This window comes from Bombus vosnesenskii, unplaced genomic scaffold (assembly GCF_011952255.1).
Source record: "Bombus vosnesenskii isolate JDL3184/JDL3185 unplaced genomic scaffold, Bvos_JDL3184-5_v1.1 scf7180000013308, whole genome shotgun sequence".
Lineage (NCBI taxonomy): Eukaryota > Metazoa > Arthropoda > Insecta > Hymenoptera > Apidae > Bombus > Bombus vosnesenskii.
The window spans coordinates 709573-728270 of NW_022882957.1; the positions used below are offsets into that span (position 1 = coordinate 709573).

At 43.1% G+C, this 18698-nt stretch overlaps 1 protein-coding gene across 6 annotated transcripts in view; it reads right to left on the reverse strand.

The window, feature by feature from the left end:
* LOC117234727 (zeta-sarcoglycan) overlaps window positions 1–18698 on the reverse strand; it is a 218461-nt gene that overhangs the window by 130955 nt on the left and 68808 nt on the right. The window contains exon 2 of one of the 6 annotated variants that reach the window (XM_033496218.1): window positions 12396–12652. The exons of the other annotated variants lie outside the window; for them this stretch is intronic. The gene's annotated coding sequence lies outside the window, so the exon portion shown is untranslated. The remainder of the gene's footprint in view (window positions 1–12395; window positions 12653–18698) is intronic. 6 annotated transcript variants of the gene reach the window in all.

An 18698-nucleotide genomic window follows, 5' to 3' on the forward strand; every position in this document is an offset into this window, starting at 1 on the left:
GTAACAGATTACTCACGATTGCGTGATTACAATGGCCGATGTCTGGTCTGAAATAGTGGATACGATTGCTGTCATTGCGGAGGAGTTAACAATAAAGTTAGAAAGAAAGGTGTACTTCTATAACCAAAGCAAACTTTCGATGAAACGAGTCTCTATTCCTAACCAAAATTGGAACAAACCGATAACAAACATTTGTCCATTTACTTGTGGCTAGCAGACTTCGTGTAATCCAAAGTCCGTGAAAGGAAGAATCATCAGACGATGACATTGGCGACCGAATGTCCCCTATCCAATCGGCTCCTAGCCGATTGTTCACCGCGGCCGAGCTTTCCAAGACATCTTGCCACATTCTGCGCCTCCTACCACCACCGACCCCTGCCGTTTTCTTGTCGGCGAGCAAGAGGCGCTGTCCGACATCGTGTAGCCTCCATGGCACAGTCTATTCACGCCCCACCAGATAGGTTAACCACTGCCGCCTTTGTATACCTCTGTACGTGCATCCATCTCACATACGTATATAATACACGTATATAATACATATACGTACAAAAACGTACATACACGTAGCTTAGCTGTTACGTAGTAGGTTAGCTGTAACGGGACTCCGTTCCCGTGGTCCGTTACTATCGATGTACACAACAACAAGGAAATTGCCAGCGCCCCGGGACACACGTGTATGATACATTTACGTGTATGTGAGAAGCACACGTGCACAAGGAAACACGTTCGCCAATCGTGTGCACACCAACACCCACGCCCCATCGTACGATCCCCGACCGAGTCCTCGCCAAGTACATACGCATACACAGGGAACACGAGCACAGGATGGATACGTGGTAACTGGGGGAAACACGGAGAGAGGCCTTCGTCTCAACAAACTCGCACATAGGCGTTAGATAGCACCTAATACCTCCCTAGCCAAACAACCGACACCTTGGCTCATGCCTGAGCTCCGCTCTCCGGGTACTGTCGCAACCAGAAGTTGCGCCATCGAAACGATTCACCACGACATCCTCTTCAATGGTACTCTACGGATGTCGTACGACGGTTGAAGGTGAATGGAGGTTGATACGGTTAAAGAAATTGAATGGATTTTTCCTAACAGGGCTTCGGTGTAGGACAGAACGATGAGTGAAGAATGAAATCAAAAGCGTACCTGCGATATGACAACAACTAGTCGCGATTAGGATTATGTTCAAATATTACGTAGTATCGTGATTTCGAGTGAAGGTTGTGAAAAAGAAAGTATCACGAGGAAAAGATCGTATTCAGGTTTCGGCGATTAAGGGAAGAAGGAAGAGAAGGAAAAATGTTTTTCCGTACATATAAAAGGTGTGTTGCGAATTATTAGGAATAATGCGGACAGTTGTTGGAATGCATTAAAATTTGTTAGAGTATCGTGAGTCGCTCGAATTTGAAACTTAGTATTTAATCGACTGCTAATTTATATCGTACTCGCTGCATATTCACCATGTTGTATCGTTAACACTCGCCATTACATATTTATTCCTTATAATATTACCAAGGAATTTCCAACTTTCCTTTAAACTTGGTATACACGCATATATGGATAATCTTCTTCTATATGCATGAAAATGACGCGTAGCAAAAACCGTGACTTATTATAAAATCGCGCATCAAAAGCGTATAAGCGCAGGATGTTGAACGTTTGCATGGAGCGCGCCGGCCGCTCGAATCTTCCATATCGCGCCAGTTGTTACTTTTACATGGTAGCTACACGTTCGAAAAGCAAAGGGCTGAGATTTAGCGTCGCTCGATATGCAAAAGCTTCGAAACTCTGAGGCGGTATTCTTGCCTCTGTGCTCCCAACCTTGCCAAAGAAGGAACGGGAGTAAGAAAGATAGGTATAGGAAAAAGTAAAAGAGGAAGTAGGGAAGGGGAGAGACTTAGGGATGGGGGCCAAATGAGCTCGAGGGTTTGAGTTCTCTCGAGCAAGAGCTTTCTTCCCACCGAGGGATGCTACTACCATCCTTTTCGCGACTCTTTTTCCCTCCTATCTGGACTGCTCGCCGACTATTTCAGCTCTTCCAGGTAAAAGCTAAATGGTTTAGCGAAGAAGGGTCCTGTAACAGGAGCAACATCCAAGATTCAAAGGCCACGGTTTCACGAGCAACCGCTCTTCTCCATAAATTCGTAGCCCGTCGAATTAACGCCGACCGCTGGGCGCGCGTCCGACAAACGTACCAACTTTGCCCGATAAAACTGTCCCTTGCATATTTCATTGGCTATCGCCGCTGTGCCTGTATTCACGTCCCTTCCCAAAAATCGACGTAATCACGTTCGCGAGATACCAGAGACCCTTTCTTCGCGGTTTTCGGCCGCGTTTCCGACTCAAAAGTAAATACAATTATTTAATTACGCCGAATAAAGAAGAAAATCAATTTATCCGAATTAACAACCGTATATACGTATACGGTGATTCGATACGATATTATATAAGCTAAAATCGGAACCCGATTTTCGTTTCCACGAGGAAAACTGGTACTTGAAAGCTTACTATATATATATATATATATATATATATATATATATATATATATATATATATACACACACGTGTGCGTGTGCGTGCGTGTGTGTGTGTGTGTCTACCTCTTCCTCTCTGTCTCTGGCTTTGCAATTTTGCAAAAGGGTGGCGAGGACCACGCGGAGGGAAAGGAAAGGGGGGTAATTGAATCCGAAAAATCGAGCGGTATGCAAATTTTTGGTGGAGACGTGTCGTTAACTTATTCGCGGGACCACGTTTACCGGGCTGGGCATCGGTGTTTCGTTGTGGCGAACAAAGTGCCGGTTGCAAAGCGCGCCTAACAGTTGCAGTTTTCATGCAATTTGTATTACAGCCGCGAGTACTCGGTAATTCAGTGCGCGCCTGTACGTAGCGCTCGCTAATGAGGCTACAGAACGTACCACGCTACTAACGAATAGTTAATACGTGCAAAGCGACGACGTCGAAACTCGCGCAAACGAGACAAACTCTGTAGCGAACGGTCGATCGTGCAAGAAAATTCACGATGCTAGCCGCGATACTCGATTAATTAAAGGGAAAATTATTTTCATTCCCTCCGAGCTTGGCAATTTTTAACGCAATCCTCGCAATATATAAACAACGAATGACGCTGGCCAACTCGTTTCGGAATCTTTAAAACCAATTAGTACGTTAGATCGTTGACCGACTGACTACACGTGGAGATATAGTACGCTTTATAGGATTTTCTTGACGATTACTGTTTTTACGTACACGGTGAATATCTTTCTTCCAATTTCTATCGTAATCTGAAAATTGATCCTACAACCGATCCAGTCGAGACCGGTTTAAAGAAAAATATCGAATTGACGGAAGAAAACAATACAACTAATAGAAGTAAACGATCGAATAAATAAGAGGGACATACGAGAATGGAAGTATACAATAGAGTTACGACCGGCATTCAATTATCGATTTGATATGCACTATTAAACGGGGCTTCGTATCGCAGCCTGTGTCGCGAAATAATTAGTTGTGTGCTCCTAGTAATTGAAACCCAAGTAAATGTAATTAATATAACTATGTCGCAAGAATATAATGGAACGTAATTTAACGTGTCTGTGGCCGCAAATACAATCGCAAATGAAAATAGTTATATGGTCCAGAGATAACAGGCCGATAAGTCAAATTACCAATTGTCGATGTTAATTGCTCGCGTGATTCAATAACGTCATAACGATGGACTAATAAACGAACGAAGCGAACGAAGAAGGGTTAAAGACCAGGAAAGATGTGGAAAGGAAATGCGGACACAAAAGTATCAATGACAATGACAAGAACAAGCGACTCTATGTAATCGTATTATATTTTAAAATTCTATACGGAAAATCAGAAGAATCTTCTCAGGAATTAAAAAGGACAATGAAATTTCAGGCAATAGGAATTTAAAATGGAAACAATATCTATACATTGAATTAATGATAATTATTGACGTGATTTAATTTCGATTTCACAACGATGAATTGATAAACGGATAAACGAGAGAGAAGCAGGAATAATTAAAAAGCAGACGAAAAGTAAACGTGAGCTCAAAGCGATTTATGTCAAGATCAAGGGACAATATTTTTAAATTCTGCGAAGAAGATCAGAGGTATTTTAAGGAATTTCCGATGATAGAAATTTAAAATATGTGAATTATACATAAGAATATAAGAGCATATAAGAATAAACGCAACAAAAATTCTCGTTAAAGGATAAGGATCCTTTACTCGATAAAATGCGTAATTATTGCATATGCCTAGTCTTCCCTATTTTGTCCCATTTCCGTCTAACACCTTTTCCTCTCAGTTATTTTTCACCGTCTCTTTCTTTCTTCGTTCCGTTCTTTTTGCGCCCACGTCAAGCTGCTGGTTATTTGTGCGGAAATAAGCGATGAAAATAATGCCTGTGGCGACGAGGACAGAAGTACAAAGAAGGACCAGCAACGCCGCTAAAAGGGAAGTGAAAAAAGGTGCATGTAAGCATACGTCTGTAAGAGGAAATGAGGGCCGGACTAACGGAGACAGAAAGCCGCAAAGAGGGAAAGGAAGGGGTTGGAAGAAAGACAGTAGGAGAATAGAGGCAGAATAGACGGCTTAGAGGCACGAGCTCGCAGACAAAGACAATGAACGTTCTACGCATCGCGACAAGACAAAGACACGGTGGAAACGAGCAGGTTGGAAAGTAGTTTCGAAGGTAAATGCGTACAAAGAACGCGATGGAGAGGAGTAAAGAGAGAGGTGGAGAATGGAAGAAGGGGATGCCTTGCGCAATATACGAGAGGCCAGTTATCCCGCCTGTAATTAATTCCTGTTGTACGCCAAGCTAAAGATGAACTTGCCTGATTACGGCTTAACGCGACGCGTAAGGTTAAGCGGTAGCGCGATACGCGCGCTTAGTTGCCAACGAAGCGGCCTGCTGCCGCGAACAATGCCGGAACGTCACGTATACTCGATGAATCTCGACGTGGTTCAACGATCAAACGACTCCTCCGATGTGAATCGTTTCCGTGAAATTACACGAGGAATTTGTTTATCCGGCGAAATTGTTGAATTCTCTCGTTTCTAAGTTTCCACTGTCACGGGAGCCTTCTTACAATGATAAAACAGTTAGAAGCTGAATAATCTGAGATGCTAGCTCGGATCGTAAACGAGTGAACAGAGTGGAGAGTAAGGGAACGTTGAAGCGCTAACGTCGAGTTATCTCTGTGTAATTAATTTTTGTTGTCTTCGCCGAGATAAACTTTAGCAATTACCTCGTTAGCCCGCGACTACAAGCGTGCGAGGTACGGTAACAGACGCTAGTAAATAGCGATTCATTCCGTGAATTCATATCCTTATATGTGGGTAAGTACGAAGAACGCACTACTCCAACTCTAGAAACGAACATTCGCTTCGTGCCGTCATGATTGTCGTTATTAATTTCTGTTGTTCATCGTGGCGCTGCTCGAACAATTAGCGACCGTTCTGGCATGGCGCGCCGCGTTATCGGACTGACGTTCACAGGATCTTCCCGCAGAAAACGTCGGAACGTTTCGCGAGAGAAGCCACGCTTCCTCTATTTCCTCTGCAACCGGATTAAAATAAACAAACGAGTTTCGCCCAGCGTGCACGGCGTGTACGAAAATTATCCGAGATTGTTCTAAATTGACTGCGAGCGCGATGTTCCTGCACGAGATGCGCGAGGCGCTTTTAAAACTCCGATTTCAAACCGTGTATTAGCTCTTTTGCGAGATTCCAAAAGGCAATTGTTGCGACAGTGACTCGGTGAATTTTTCGTCATCGGTTCAGGCAGGTTTGGTTAGGAAAAGATCTCATCATCAAACTCGTTGTCTAACGAGCCCTTCCAAAGTTAGACGTAGTCTAACGGTTCTTCAATAAATTACAATTGTGACGATGCGTGTACCTCCTTACGTCAAACTAACTGCCGACGTTTTAATAGCGTCGGTTTACGCGGCTGGTTCGCATAATTGCAACATTATAAGGTGTGTGCCAGCCGTACATGCGAGAAGTACTCAAGCGGCCCTCGGCCGCCTTCTACGCTGGAGTGTCTGGTAATTGCCTTAATTACGACCTAGTCCGACTTACCCTACCCGCTTATGTATGGCCGTTAGTAAATCTTACTTCTTTTCCTCTTTTTCTCTGGTTTTCTCGCTTCCTTCGCTTTTTTCTCTTATTTCTTCCATTTTGTTTTCCTTTCCCCCTCTTTTTTCTCTCCTTTTTCCTTGATTGTTTTGTTCTTTACAACACCGGCCGCTAGCCACCGTCAAAGGCGAGAAACAATTTGTTGAACTCGCCTCGTGAAACGCGTTTTCGTTTCCTTAAGCGTTTGCATACATATATATGTCGCGTATGCCTTTTTCTTTCAAAAGGTTGCTCGGCCACAGAGCCACAAGAAATACACGCTTCGCCGAGATACAACGTTTGAGTCTTACATATAACGATTCGTTACATTGATTTAAAAATCATTACCGCGGGTACCGGGAGAAAATCAAAAGAAATCAAAGAAAGTCAGGAGAAATAGTCAAGAAATACAATTTATTTTTATAAAAAGGAAAAAAATGGGGAACGTAAATAGCATCCCTTTTAAGAAACTCGCACGATCAAAATGCTTATAGACAACTTCCTCGAACGGAAATTGAAACGTTCCGAGTGGTAGAGCTCTCTAATTCGTGCAGTGACTGTAACCCAATGCAAATACAGGACTTCTACGGGACTGGGTTCGAAATCTGCCGGCACGATGAATATTTAATGCCCGTGAGCAGGGTTAGCAACTATGCTAGGCGAGTACGAGGCGCGAAACACGTTAGAATTATCATCGCAATCCGTTAAACAGCCGTTCATATGACAGAGGTTGCAGAAAAGTCGCAGGGAACTCGATTATTCGGAGGGTCGAAGTTACGTAACAGCCGGCGTTATCTTCGCCGGAAGGGCATTAGTCCCCCGGAAGTGACAATTTCCGATCGCGAACGTTTCCGTCGATCGGCCGTTCGCATTCATCACCGCGTCGATCCATCATCTTGCCGGACTGGATTAACGGCTAACCACTTCTATCGGTGACTTTTATTGGAAAACACCGATTGGAAACAACGTTTCGTTCCATTTCATTGGCGAAATTCTGCAGTTTGGATTTTTGGCTTTTATGGAACGCAGTACCGTGTCGGTTGGATAGATCGAATATATCGGTCGATGTTTGGGATTCCATGTTGGGGTTGCAACGCATTCGAAATGAAAAGTTTAATAACTGGGATTCTATCCTCGCTTGATTATTAAAATCTGCGCTCGATACTGCTGTATCGTTCACATACTTCGAACTAAAATTATTTCTATATAATTATATTATTTACAGAAAGTTGCCAAGTGAGTATATTTCGCAGCATTGAACACGTGCGACTGAGAACAATGTTCCTCAAGGTATTCTCACTATCTAAATTAGTCTATAAATTTCATACCAGTTGCTTGGAAGATTTGCTTAACGATTCATGCGGTATGATACGATATGCATTAGAACTGTCATTTTGAGGCAGATCCGAGTTTCAAATCCGCGAAATTCGAAATGAAAATTTCAAACTTTTAACATGCGTATAAATTCAGACCGTCGTTTCGACGATGTACAGAAATTCTTAATTCAAACAACAAACTCGGGCAGGTCACGTTGCCGTCATAAACAAGACCAAGGAGCTGCCCTAAAAATGAAGATCCTGCCAGAACGATAAAGTTGCAACGCGTTCGTGACGTTTCTACGTTGGGCGCCCCACGATTCACAACCATAGAACAGAGGAACGATCGAACAAATTATTTTCGAAAGTTTCTCCGGCAACTTTGGGGGTGAGCGTTGGGACGGAGGACCCGCGGGTACTTGGAAAGGGGTGATAAGTTCAAAAAACACTCGTGGGAATCGTGTAAACCCAGTTCCTCGCGGAAAACTTTTCCCCGCGACTGGATTATTTAATCAGCTGTACGCATAATTACTCCTTAAACTCGAAATACGCAATTCACTGTAGTTTCTTGATGTTTGCTCGAAAAAAATTGTCTCAAGATTTCCTTTCCAGATCATTTTCGTCTACTGAGGATTTTTTCAGTCAAATTTCATTGAGATATTCGTTTGTTTCTTTCGATATTCGAGAAATTGCTTGGAAATTGCAATCGATGGAAATGTATTCTTAGCTTTTGATTATATATTAATGATCTGAATGAAGTATAACACTCTAAGACGAGTGATTACGATTAGCAGAAGAGCGAAGCGAAGATTAGTTCAAATCGGAGGGAAACCGCCAACAGCAAAATTATTCAGCTTTGAAGTTTGTAATGCAAGTGCGATTCTGTGTAGATAGTCCATTCGGACTCTGGCCATTATTAACATACTATAGCTTAGTTTCATGTACTACCGTGTGAACACACACCATTGTAAGAACACTAGTCAAGCGTTTCAACTTGCTGGGACACGCACCTATGCATCTACAGGGACCCATAACTGCCTAATAACGTCTCGTTCCTTATATCACATGCCCTTTCTAACAATCGGGAAACTTTGTATCACCGGTAATTAACTGTGTGTCTGGAAATCTTTCCGAATGCACGGCTACTAACCCGAATGTTAACGGAAAACGTTCGAACAGCTGAAGCGAATGACGAGTCACGAGATGATGACTAGAACTAGATCGCGAATATTTCTGCAAGTTCGTCTTTTGCTGAACGTAACTGAAGCAGTAGAGACAAAGTTTTAAATATTATCCAGAATAATCTTCTAAACGCCGAACTGGACTACTCCATATTTTGCAAATTTTTCAATTTTATTACAAGTGTACGATTAATATTCAATTCTTAAGGAACAAATTCCTCACTCCTGTAGATTCATTCATCACAAGAAGACAACATAAATAATGGCGAACCCTAAGCGAAATTTAAAAAACAAGGTTCGTAACGCCATCACTTTCTTATACCTTTCAATTAACGGAGTTGATCAATGTGACTTTTGAATGGCTTATACGTTTGTATCCATCTATAACATTGCTGTAAATATTTCAATGTTTTCGCGCATCACACGCAAGTTACACGTTTTTCCAATAAATCTATAGCCGTCCGCGGTCTAATAATTAAATTCGCGAAGAGCGCGTAACTTCCGAGCTAATATGTAAATATCAATAAACATCTAATTATTAACGAATGATATAATTTTCTGCGTTATACAGATAATTCCGAATGTACTTTCCTATCTAACATCTAGACTCTATGTGTATCAAACTATATATGAGAATATCCATACTGTTGGTACGCAATTGTGTCAATGACGCAGACGCAGCCCAATCGACTACCTACATAGTTAGAACCGTTTTCAAACTTCGTATCAATCTTCATCTGTTTCTGACAGAATTCGCGAGAAATCGAAAGAATTTTCGCGTACACGGTCAGCTAATAGGCGGTTAACCACGGGAAGATTCATAACGGGCCAGTTAATCGGCGATGGTTTGCACGAACCGCAAGATAAAGCCGCACACCGGTAGTCAGCCAGAGTGTTATTGAGTAGCTATGCACAAGGATGTAGGGGAGAGGGTATTCGCCGAAATGGTGAATAAGCGGTCCGATGTAAGGATAGACGCCGGAGAAATTGGGTTAAGACGGCACCACGGGGAACAGTTTCGGATTATCTTGCACATGTTACCCAGCTACACTTCCTAGAACCTTATGAGCTGCTGCTGTCTCCATCGTTGTATCACTGCGACTCGAATATTCACGATCGATGTCACGAATAATTCGCCGGGTGACGTTTGACGGAACGTGTATCGCACGGAAAACAAGAACGAAAGAAACTTGTTGATTTATCGCTTCGTGATTCTGATTTATCGTATTGCTGCTCGTCTGCATGATTTTTTCGCTTTATTCCGCCTGTGTTCGTTATGTGCACTGTTCAACGAAAATATACGATGCAGACGATAAACGAGATTCGTATTGTCTGGTAATTAACAGAACCGAACACGACGAAGCGGCTCGTTTTAGGTAAATGTACGAAGGAAACGACGGTGTTTGTTTGATTCTCTGTTTTTATCGAAACGAGCCAAGTTAACGATTTTTTTCTTTTTTTTTTTTTTTTTGTAGAAGGAAAGAAAGGTAGATAGATATTCTATTGACCCTATAAATCTAGTAATAAAGTTTTGTATAACGGGGAGAAAGACTAATGGAGAGATCGATGAAAGAAATTGGCTAAATATTAACGTTCCTTTAAACGGAGACTTCAAAGGTGACTTCGAGCTAGAGAAAATCGATACAGATGATTAGAGACTTCACAGAGAAGAAAATAATAATCTCTTACCAAACCATAATATTCTATGTAACAGCTATTTGATATTCATGACATCAGAGCAGAAAGATTCCACGAATACTATCTTGAACACGTGAACTCCATACTTGAGGCGAACAGGTCTACAGGTTTCAAAGAAAATCGTGGCAAACTCACGGAATTCTTTGCTAATAGCGTCATGCTTTGTGCAATTCAAGGTCTTCGGAACCTCAAGGTCTCAAAGTCCTTGAGCCCTCGATATCTGAGGTCTTTCGACATTTTGCAGGTTCAAAATCCACTATTCTCAAGGTATCTATAACGGATTCCACGAACCTGGAACGCCTCTCATCGATTTGGTGCTTTGCATATCGAGTCTCGTAAGTGCATGACGATCCGAATTAACTCTCGCGAGTCCAAAGTGATTTACATCTACAGCCTCGATACGTTCAAGACAGCTTGTGTCTATTTCCACGCATCTATTGCACTTCGTATTAAGTTTTACAAACTCAGAGTGTTTCTTATGTATTTCTATCTGTTTCCAGGTTCTAAACACACTACCGTATCCCATCCCATGAATCCAAAATGTACCACATTTTACCAGAGCCGTACGGAATATCCAGTTACCATACATTATAAATGAAACATCGCTTTAAAACGTTAGAAACGTATTCGACTATCCGGGAATTTTCGTTGTTATTACTTTCACCTGGAAAACGAAAAGCAAACTCGACGTGTTCCCTTCCAAAATATTTCCCCTTTAATAAACAGGCGAGAACGGCGTTCCAAAGGAGGAGGAAGGCGAGAACGGAAATACTCGTCGTTTCTACGTGTACAAGCGTGAAATTTATGCATACTTGAGCGAGTAACCAGCCAGCTCCAGTGAAGGACAAAAAGCAAGGAAAGCCTGTCGGTGTTCCGGGTGTCGCGACTGTAAGCGCACGCTACGACTCATCCCTCACAGTTTCTGTTCGTCGTTCGAGTGAACTTACCCCGGCGCGCAGTCGAGAAGTCGGCCAGCCAGCTCTTCGAACAGGCCAAGAGACCGAGAACGGAATGGCGTAGCCCGGTGGGATGAGTTTGCTAAATGCGTCGCACCAACCTATGCATGCTAATGCCTATCTTACAGGCTTGCAAGCACCAAGCTTTACGACACCTGAACCTGTGGATCTCCACTCTACGACCGATCGAATCGCTTCACCCTCTCCAACTCCCCTCCTTCTCCTTTCCAAGACTAGACAGAATTCCAGGGCTCTTTGATGGTCAAAGAAGCCTAACGTTTTACCTTCCGCCTCTCATCGTGATATTGGACGTCGGCTATTTGCATTAAACAGTCACCAGCGCATTGGATCACGTATTGGTTCTAATAATAATTACGAGGAGAACGCTAATCGCGTCGGAAACACGTATTAAATTGTATTAAGCGAATGTATGTATTCGGTCTAGCAAGTTATTTGTTGTACCGTTTAATGCGCCAGCGTTGCGGTGCTCGTCGCACATTTACGTTCCCAGCACGGATCACGATCTCTATCATGGTTCATTGCAAAAAAAGATTATCACTCTTGACGGCTTGAATTTTTTAACATCGACGTTGACCACAGTTTTTGCTGGTATTAAATATTGCGTTACCAAAGGATCACTAATGAATATTTTTCGTTGTAAATTTCATCCTTCGGAAATACGAGTACATATGATATTTTATTTTGAAACGAAATAAATTGTAAATATTTGTAAATTTATTTATACAGTAGAAATAATCTTTGAAGTATCGATGTCGCTATGGCAACACGCCAGTAGAGAACAAAGGATCGAAAAAGTCAACTAGTAAATACCTTTTCTATGAAATTTCTAAAACATAAAGATTGAAAATTAGAATACACCGTTCTGTGCTCGGAATGCAAAAGAATAGAAGAGATCCGATAAAATGCGTTCGCTAATAAGGTGAAAAGTGAAATGATCGAAAGTCATGCGTCGCTGGTGAAAAAAAAATTTCGGGGGTTGCATTATTCAAGACGGTCTTGCTATTTCTATGGTGCGTGTGTGTAGCACTATCTAGTGAGAGGAAGTTGATCGATAAAAGAACATGGAATCGTGTTACCTTGTTCCTTGTCGTTTCCTCCTTCCGTAAAAGCGACCGGAAGTAGACGATTGGTAGCGAATATTCAAAACGGCTGGATAGCGGTATAAGTAATGCGAAGAGGGGTTTCACGATAACCAGTAGTATTCTCGTAAGCCGGATTAAACGGATTAAGCGGCTGTCTTCGTCCCGGGTCGTTCCTTAAGCTCACGCACGAGGTTTCTAGTTACACGGTAAGGATCGTCCCTTACTTCCAAAATGGCGTTTGCGAGTCACAACTGGTTGGAAAAAGCAAAAAACAAGAAAACAGCTGTCAGACACGTATGCATTGTTTCAAATCAATGTTTAACTTACGAGTAAATAAAATGATGACTGGAAAGGCAACGATACTCGACGATAGGTGCAAGAGAATTTACAATACGACGTAAAACGACTGCTACCGTACATATGTTCAATTAATAGAACAAGCATTCGTTGTACGAAAGGTGCAATATTAAATACGCGAGATTACACCGTGAAAATTTATTACAAAAACGATTTTATGAATTTCACTTTGAGATAGTGCACGTACTTTTACTATGCCGTTGGCCTCGTTATTAATAACGAAACGGCGAGGTATTTAGCTGCAAGATAAAAGAACAGGAAGACACGTTTTGATAGTTAATTTTAAGCGGGAGGAATGTCGAAGATGAACCTGGGAATCCTTCCTCTCTTGCCGATCGTTTCCATGTTTCTGTCTCTTTTTTCGTTCGGCTACGTGAGTAGATTCTACTTTTGCTTTTGCCTTTGTCTTTGTCTCTCGACTAACTTCTACCATTACTCTTTACACATTCATTCCATGTACATATATCCCAGAGAGATCATACCACTTGGAACCCATGTTCAAACCCAAGTCTCAAGAAGAGATTCCCATGTGATACCATCCCGTCATTACATAAGGAATTGGAACACAGGGATTAATGTTTCGCAATTAGAGAATCCGATGGTGAACACTTGGGTGTCTCGGTCTAGACGAATATTTAAGGAATGTCAAGCGATACTCGGTTTTCATGGCAGGTTCAATTTGTCCACGAGCACCCGAATCGAAATGCTCGCCCTTTAGATTGCCACGTTTTATAAAATATTTTTCAGAAATTGATGGAATGTACTTGATATTCACCGGCGATGCCGTTATTAAATGGAATGTTTTTACGCCGCGCTCCGTTGTGTTTTCCCGCCCCTTCCCCTTCTCAGTCCTGAGATAAACCCCGGCGATGCTAATATAAAGAAAATAAATACTTGAGCGGAAAACTCGCCGAGAACAGAAAAGTTCTTTCTTCCAGCGCTCGATCCGAGATCGCAGGAGCCTCGAATCAGCCTGCCAATTTCCAATCATTCGTGTAGTCAATTCTCGCCTCGTTGTCAGTATATCGTGTCGTCACATCTGCCTAGTTTATCAAATTTCACTTAAAAAGAAACGTTTAACCTCTCGAGAACGTTTAAATTATATATTTCACTGGCGAACCACCGAACAAATTTTCCAAGAGAATCGACCGCTTAATAATCTATTATCCAGCCAAGTTAAATACACCCGTGCTCGATCCACTGCACTGCAGGCCGGTGTCCCGGTTCCATTAGTTCTTCTCCGTTTAATCGATCCGGGCATTGGCTTCGATTTAATCGTACATTTACGCCTATCGGTCTTCGCCTTCCCGGCGATCTTTTTTACTCCAGCGATCAATAGGCCGAGGGAACGACACCGTTCGACCCTGCGTTCGTTTAAAAATTGAGACGTCCGACCGGATTTGCTCGATCATTTCGCTACGACCGATCTCCCTTCTTCTGCTAAGTGCGACGTCCAACAACGCGTTCGACCCCACTGGTCAGCAACGACCGATACAATCGCGACTCGTAAATTATTTACGAACACAATGGTTCGACTCCAAGTTCTGCGGTCATCGTGGCGAGGAAAATGGGTGGATGAAAATGGGAGGGTCGAAGAGGGGAATCGTCGGGTCAAATTGCAACAAATTAACCGCGTTTAATCACCACGTGGTTGGACGAGACTTTTACCCGCGGACGAAAGACCGGATGTCAACGTGCCACCATTGACAGAGGCGAAACTATTGACCCGGCCCGTGAGACCCAGAACTCGACAGTTTTTTACATCCAGCTACTCTAAACTATGAATGGGGATATGGAGTTGGGAACACGTTGAAATTTTTAAGTTTACACGCGGAGAGCCATGTGTGTGATCACGTCGTTCGTTAGAATCGTTCAAACTCGATAGTGGTTATCGTTCATTATTTTTATCGTCTATTTTTCTTTCCCTCTACGTACCTCCTCCCGAATCGTTTCAACCACCACCGTTTCGGCTCGGCTGTTGTACTTTTTTCGCGACATTTTATTTTTATTCCGCGTGTAACACGAACGTTCGTAAAACGGTGGCTGGATATTAAATTCATAAATATAACGCCGCGATAGCCGCGTAATCGAGAATAAATAAAACGACGGGAGTGAAAAGTTGGTTGTGCGTTGCTTCTGGCGAGAAAAAAGAGCAGCGCCCTTTCGAAATCAATTGGTGGCATCGTAAAAACCGAACGACGGTATCTTCGTCGACGATACCGAGTTCGATGAAAAATACGAGTAAGGTATTTCTGTGCTCACCTTGCGTTCTGTTGCCGCTATTGGTGAATGATCTCGCGTATCCGGACGCGTGACAAACCGTATTCGTCCGTGACTAGATTCCTATTTTTCTCAGTAACCGTTAAAAACAAACGTGCCGGATAAAGTCCCGAGTGATGGATCTCGCACCAAGGCAAATTCGTCACTCGATTATTTAGCATTATATACGGTGCTGAGTACGTACGCTACTCAAGGTTCCATTCAAGCGTTCATCGCTTCTTAACTGTTAATGGCTCGGCTGCATCAAACGTACTTTGCGCTGCCCCGGTTGTCGTTATTTTAATATTTCACCGGACGCGATGCTGGTGTAGCATGACTTCGTGCAAAACCGACGCCCCACTCGCGCCACGAATGGCCCGGTTTACATCGTCGAGTTATTGCCAAGCTGGCACGGTTTACCGTGCCGCGTCGATTACGCGGTAACATTGATAAAATTAACGATTACACGGCTGCGCTTATCGGCCCTTTCGTACGCGCGGAAACGAAACGGCGAACCTATTTGGAAAACAATCTAGCCCTGTGCAGGCCGTCTGTATTGGAAAAATCGTCCCATTCTACTGAATCGAAGCTACGTATTTAGAAAAGCAGCGCGCGAGGCATTGAGTCGATCGAAGTTGATTACGCCTAGACGTTTCCGTCGAATTTAATAAAACTGGCTGAATAGTACAACCACTTCCTACACGACGATTTCTGTCGATCGTCTGGGACGCTATTACGCGCAAAGCGGCAAATTCGTCCGGTATAATCGGGGACACCGGACGGTGAGTGAATGTACAAACGGACAAACAGAAAACGCGAAAGGGAAGAGTGCAAGCAATAACGCATCGGCAGTTCTTTCGGAACGAAAAATGTCTCGATTCCTTTTAGATCGTTTCTAGTATTGGGATATCATGAAACAGTGTTCAAAGGCGAGTGTGTTCGGCTCGCGTCACAGTGACGCCATGACATGAGAAGAATGGCAGTATTCGAGAAATGACAAGCGTGCAAGCACCAGGGGCGGCGAAGATCCCAGGGCCAAGTGCCGTTCCCGCTTCGTCGTTTGACCGTAAACCTGGAATCGAAGAATGCGCCACTCCATCAGCAGTAAACTTTTGCGTACTTTCCAACGCGCCAAATACCAAGACACCCTCTGCCACTCGCACATCCACGGTACATCTAGCACGACCGTACCTATCGTACAACTATGCCCGCCAACTTTCATCCTATCCTTATCTTGCAACCGCTATTATTACTCTGTTGATTTAGTTTTGTGTGTGTGTGTGTGTGTACACATGTCTGTGAGTTATATGTTAGCGTATAGGCAAGGCTAAATATTTCTGAAAGGGTGGAGAGATCGAACGAGAGAGAGCTAGGTACCATGAAGAAGAAAAGAAAAAACAGTGACAAAAGAGGAATGGAGAGAGCAAGGTGGATAGGGGATGAAACGATATATCGATAATCGATTTTCGCGAAATCGACTGGCAGCCTCGCAACGGACCGACACGACACCGATACCGCTTTATTACTTCACGAGCCTGTATATAGGTATTATTCAACCGCCTAATTTATCGTCGCAGTCTGTGTGTTTTGCACGTTCGCGCGTGTACCGCGTTTTCTTTCACCGCAGCCCCGCAGGATATAGCGACAAATCATACACCGTGTAGTGTGTCGAAACGTTCGTTAATAGGGTCAATTTGCTCGCGTTTTTTATTCTCCGTATTTCCGCGCCAGCTTGTTTTCCTTTGAGTTAAAAACCTTAGGAGCGCATTTCTGGAGTCTACGAGAACTAAAAGCATGTACTTTTTTAACTTGCTTCATCTTTGCAGAAAAAAGAAGAGTACTTTAAGAGAAGCGCAGGTCGTGCGAATTTCTTCTCATTTTGAAGAAGAACTCGAGAGCTCCGATAGCAAAGCAGCGGGAAAAATATTCCAAGGGGAATCATCCGCAAAAAACGCGACAAAAACGGTAACGAAAAAATCGAGCTTCTCCAATAAAGTCGATGATACACGAGTGTATATTTACCATTCGCGTTTTACGATCCAGTTACGCTCTTTATCTTACGATAAAATGCAAGATAATAGAATTCCGGGCTTACAAACGCGCTTGAGGCATAAAACGCTCCGATTATTTATTTATGAACTATCGATCTTTAATCCGCCTTTGGATGGGACTATTAATCGAAACCCTATCTCGTTCCTACGTCACCACTATATTCCCATATTCTACGACGTATTTTCTCTTCCAAGTACAGAGGAAAGCAGTTTTTTAACCAAGGCAAATTTACTTCATCCTAGTGGTGAGCAGACGCGATGGTTGAACGCGAGGTTGGATGAAAACGAGTGACAGCCGGAAGCAAATCAAAGAGACGGAACACGCTGTTGCATAAGTAATGCGCATCGTTTGCAGATCGCGATGTAAACTGGCGTACAGATCGCGATATATCGCTCGTATTCGTCGTAGCTCCCAGGCTCAAAGATCTTATATATACGAAATGACTCGACTACGCGGAGATGATCCAGCTTTTCCATTCCCTATTTCGCGTATTTTCCCCATCGTGACTTCAGGAACTCCTGCTTCGTGGATTTCGCCGGATCGTTTATTGCCAGAATAAAAACAGTGGTATACAAACGCCAAGATCACCATCTTGTATCGATATTCGATTTTTATTCATCCACACTAACTAATTATTTCATTCAAGAATGAGAATTCCTGAAAGTGTTATAAATTCTCGAGATTCAGGAAACTGTGTAGAATTTCTTTTCTTAATTGCCCCCGAGAAACATTCAGCGTTCTTTATGACTTGGGACGCGATAATCAAAGAAGAGCGTTGGCCGCGCTACGAGCCAAGTTCTTTCACCGCGCTGTTCCCTTGTCTCTCCTAATTGTTTAAATTACAACCGAAAAGAGACGCAGAAAACGAGAGAATGAGGAGTGTTTTTCCATTCTCGATGGATCTATCCCTGCCTCTGTAATTCAGGCAACCCTTCGTGTCTCAACAGTTTCGACCCATCCAATCTTCGTAGCGGCGGCAAGCGTACGCGATCGCGAAAAACACGACTCGATTCAACTTGACGAGAAGCGAAATTGCACCAGAAGGAATATGATAAAAATAGTGGAATGAGAAACGAGGCGTTCCCAGGCTGCACAGAGACAATGCTACTCTCCATGTATTCCCGAGCAACCGTAAATTTCGTCACAGTCTATATTCGCATGTTGTACAATCGAACAGTCGACATAATAACACTTGGACGCTGACCGTAAATTTACTAGCTTGGATAGCTAGCGCCGGTTAAACCTCTATTGGTATTCTCTTCGGTTAGAATCCCAGGCCAATCCCCCTTTCACCCTTTTATATGCACGTATTCGCCACCGTATACAAGCTAATACCGGTTCGACTACTCTTTCTCTCTCGCGACCGTGCATCGTGGCTTTCTCTCTATCTCTTGAGATTCGTATTTTCATCGACTAATCAGACGCAGTCGGCTTTCTGATTAGGTGAACTCGTAGCGTAATGTATTCTTGCTGGTGGAAAAGCTGGGAGGTCATAGCCATGTACCGAACGGTAAATCGTGGAGGAGAATAAACGACGCGCACCTCTATTTGTCTGGCGAGCAAATCAATTTGTAAACGACCGACGAAAATGTGTTGCTGTCTCGTTGCGTTGTGTAACGCGCAGCGAAC